The sequence below is a fragment of the Mustela nivalis genome (assembly GCF_964662115.1).
Source record: "Mustela nivalis genome assembly, chromosome: 7".
Lineage (NCBI taxonomy): Eukaryota > Metazoa > Chordata > Mammalia > Carnivora > Mustelidae > Mustela > Mustela nivalis.
This window is the reverse complement of record NC_139026.1, coordinates 95056738-95061003: the sequence shown is the minus strand read 5'-3', so window position 1 is coordinate 95061003 and position 4266 is coordinate 95056738.

The following is a 4266-nucleotide window of genomic DNA, read 5'->3' as shown; positions in this document are numbered from 1 at the left end:
ACAATGAGATACCTTACATTAAGATATCTTACAATAAGATAACTTACACCAGTCAGAATGGCTAAAATTAACAAGTCAGGAAACGACATATGTTGGTGAGGATGCAGAGAAAGGGGAACCCTCTTACACTGTTGATAGGAATGAAAGTTGGTGCAGCCACTCTGGAAAACAGTATAGAGGTTCCTCAAAAAGTTTAAAATAGAGCTACCCTATGACCCAGCGATTGCACTACTGGGTACTTACCCAAAGATCCAAAAAGGCACTGGCACCCCAATGTTTATAGAAGCAATGTCCACAATAGCCAAACTATGGGAAGAGCCCAGATGTCCATCAATGGATGAGTGGATGAAGAAGATGTGGTAGTTATATACAATGGAATATTACTCAGCCATCAAAAAATGAAATCTGGCCATTGCAATGATATGGATGGAACTAGAGGGTATTTTGTTAAGTGAAATAAGTCAGTCAGAGAAAGACAATTCTCATATGAACTCAATGATATGTGGAGTTTAAGAAACAAAACAGAGGATGATAGGGGAAGAGAGAAAAAGCTAAAACAAGAAAAACCAGAGAGGGAGAAAAACCATGAGAGACTCTTTAAAAAAAAAAAAAAGATTGTATTTACTTATTTGACAGAGAGAGAGAAATCACAAGTAGGCAGAGAAGCAGGCTCCCTGCCGAGCGGAGAGCCCAATGCAGGGCTCGATACCAAGACCCTGAGACCATGACCTGAGCAGAAGGCAGAGGCTTAACTCACTGAGCCACCCAGGTGCCCCCCATGAGAGACTCTTTTTTTTTTTTAAGATTTTATTTATTTATTTGACAGAGAAAGAGATCACAAGTAGGCAGAGAGGCAGGCAGAGAAAGAGGGGGAAGCAGGCTCCCCGCTGAGCAGAGAGCCCAACAGGGTCCCTGGAGGGGAGGAGGGAAGGGATGGGGTCACTGGGTGATGGACATTAAGGAGGACACGTGATATAATGAGCACTGGGTGGTATATAAGACTCATGAATCACTGATCTCTACCTTTGAAAATAATAATATACTATATATTAATTAATTGAAATTAAATTTTAAAAATCTTAAATTATATATATATTGCATAATGTGTATAAATCAATTTGTCAGATCCTCCAGTTAACAATCCTCCTTCTAGGAAATTTTTCACCTTTCCTAGATACCAAATGAAACATCTCCTTAATGATTTGCTGTTCTGTGTCTTCACTATAGTCTGTCTGGTAGAACTTGGAGAGCCATGGCTTCCCGTGGTTGTTGAAGATGAGGATTGCCTTGACCCAAACACTTAACAGACTGAGCCAACCAGGTGCCCCATGGTTTGAGGTTTCTAAGATGAAAGTTTTTTGGTGATGTCAGGGTTTAAGTTACGATTGGTGGAGTGAGGAAAGATCATGCGGGACAAGATGGTTAAGAAATTGAAAGGTCATGGGCACCTGAGTTGTTCAGTTGGTTAAGCATTCAACTCTTGGATTTTGGCTCAGGTCATGCATGACCTAGGTGTCTTGAGATCAAGCCTGTCATTGGGCTTGGCAGTGGGCGAGGAGCCTGCTTCAGATTCTCTCTTCCTCTCCCTCTGCACCCCCCACTCCCTGCCTGCTCTATGGCTGGGTGCACACACGCTCTTTCTCTCTTCCTCTCTAAAAAAAAAAAAGAGAGAGAGAAAGAATTATAATAAATAACATTGAACTTTACCAAAACATTTTTTGGGGGGTTGGAGGAGGTCTCTCCTTGATAATCCTATGATTTTATCATTGAGTCTATTAATGTGATAAATTTCATTTTTAGATTTTCTGTTACTGAGCCATTCTTGCATTTCTGGGATAAACTCTACTTGATAATGATTTTTTTCCCAAATTTTATTTATTTATTTATTTATAGATTTTATTTATTTATTTGACAGGGAGAGAAAAGAGAGAGAAGAACACAGTCAGGGGGAACAGCAGCAGAGGTAGAGGGGGAAGCAGGGTCCGGGCTGAGGAAGGAGTTTAATGCCGGACTCGATCCCAGGATGCTGGGATCATCACCTGAGCCAAAGGCAGATGCTTAAGCATCTGAGCCAACCCGGCGCTCCTATTTTTTAAATTTTTATTTATTTATTTATTTAAGATTTTAATTTATTTGAGAGAGAGAGAGATCACAAGTAGTCAGAGAGACAGAACAGAGAGAGAAGGGGAAGCAGGCTTCTTGCTGAGCAGAGAGCCCCATGTAGGGCTTGATCCCAGGACCCTGAGACCATGACCCAAGCTGAAGGCAGAGGCTTAACCCTTTGAGCCACCCAGGCACCCCTTAATTAATTTATTTTTTAATAATGATTTACTTTTACTTTTTAAAAGATTTTATTTATTAATTTGTCAGAGAGCACAAGCAGGGGGAGCAGCAGGCAGAGGAAGAAACAGGCTCCCCACTGAGCAGGGAGCCCAATGCAAGACTTGATCCCAGGACCCCAGGATCATGACCTGAGCAGAAAGCGATGCTTAACCAACTGAGCCACCCAGGTGCCCCAGTCCGTTACTATTTTTAACAGCCCTATTGAGGTATAGCGGACATACAGTAAAATCCAAGTGTGTAAGTTAAGCTCTGACATATGTATTTGAAACCATCATCACAGTCAAGATAATGAAGATACCTATGACCCTCAAAGTTTTCCCAGGAGCACTCATTTCTCCCTTTCCTTCCTTCCCTCCTCCCTTCCTCCCTTCCTTCCTTTCTTCCCTCCATCTCTTCATTGTATGCTCCACTAACCTGGCCAGCTGGGCACCCCTGAAGCACTCATTTCTAATGCATCCCTTGCATGTGGCTGCCTTGTGGGCACCTGCTCACTGGGCTGGACCCTATGGTGTGGGGGGGCTCATGGAGGTAGTGGTGCTGCCTTAGTTGTGGTCATGGGGGCTGCCACCTTCTCCCCCAGATTCCACTTATGGCCAATTCCTTCTCATCTGTGACATCTACCAGGACTTTCTTGGAAGCCCTGACACCTCCAGATAAGAGCAGATAGATTCTCCTTCTATGCTCTCCATTGCACTTACCCTCTCATTGGCCTCCTTTTATGGTTATGGATAGTTTGCCTCTCTTTCTAGATAGACCGCCGCAAGCTCTTTGAGGGCAGAGGCCATGCCTATGTTTGTTTAGCACTATATTCTCAATAACTTGAGCATACTGTGCCTTCAATACATATTTTTTTAATGAATCAGTTAATTAACGAAGCCATCAGTGTTTTTGGTGTTGAAGACACAAAGATGAATAACATTAGAATCTGCCCCAAAGGGCTCACAGCCTAATGGAGGGGCAGGCAGGTAAATAGATTCATTGACCTCTCTGAAGCAGGCACAAATGGAGGACTGGTTATCAGTTTATGCAGGGGACAGGGTCTGACAAGGTTTCAGGGCAGATGGAGTGCTTGAGTTAAGATAACCAGGATAGGTTCCAGGGCAGAGGTTTATGGCTGTCGTAGTAGATTAATGGCTCCTAAAGATGTCCATACCCTAATCCATGAACCTGTGGTGATGTTACCTACATGGCAAAAAAATAAATAAATAAATAAAACTTAATAGATGTGATTAAGTTAAGAATCTTGAGCTGGGGAAATTTTCCTGCATTATCTGGGTTGGCCCAGTGAAATGACAAGGGTCCTTATAAAAGGGGGGCATGACTGTCAGGGAAATTTGATGTTATGCTGCTGACTTTGAAGATGAAGGAAGAGGCCCCAAGCCAAGGAATGCAGATAGCCTTTAGAATCTGGAAAAGAGAAGGAAATGCATTCTAGAGCCTCCGGAAAGAACTCAGCTGAGCTGGTATCTTGATTTTGGCCCTGTAGAATCCATTTCAGACTTCTGATGTCTAGAACTGGAAGATAATAAATCTGTGTTGTGTTAAGCCCCTGAGTCTGTGGTAATTTGTTACAGCAACCATTGTCAGTAATACAATCGTCCACCACCTGACACCTTCCTACATGACCTTATGCACAGATCCATTCATTCAGTACCATGCACTGCTCTAAATGCTGAGAAAACAATGGTAAAATGAGAGACTAGTCCTTTACCCTCAAGGAGCCTACATTCTAGGAAGGGAAGACATTCAACAGATAATTCAAGAAATAGCTTCAGTAGTAAGTGGTATGATGAAAACAAAACAAAGTATTGGGAAGAGATCACTGGTGTGTGGGGGGAGGGGCTCCTTTAGGTACAATATCAGAGGGAGATTCTCTGAGGTGATGTTTGCACCAAGTCTTGAATGAGAAGGAGCCAGTTGTGT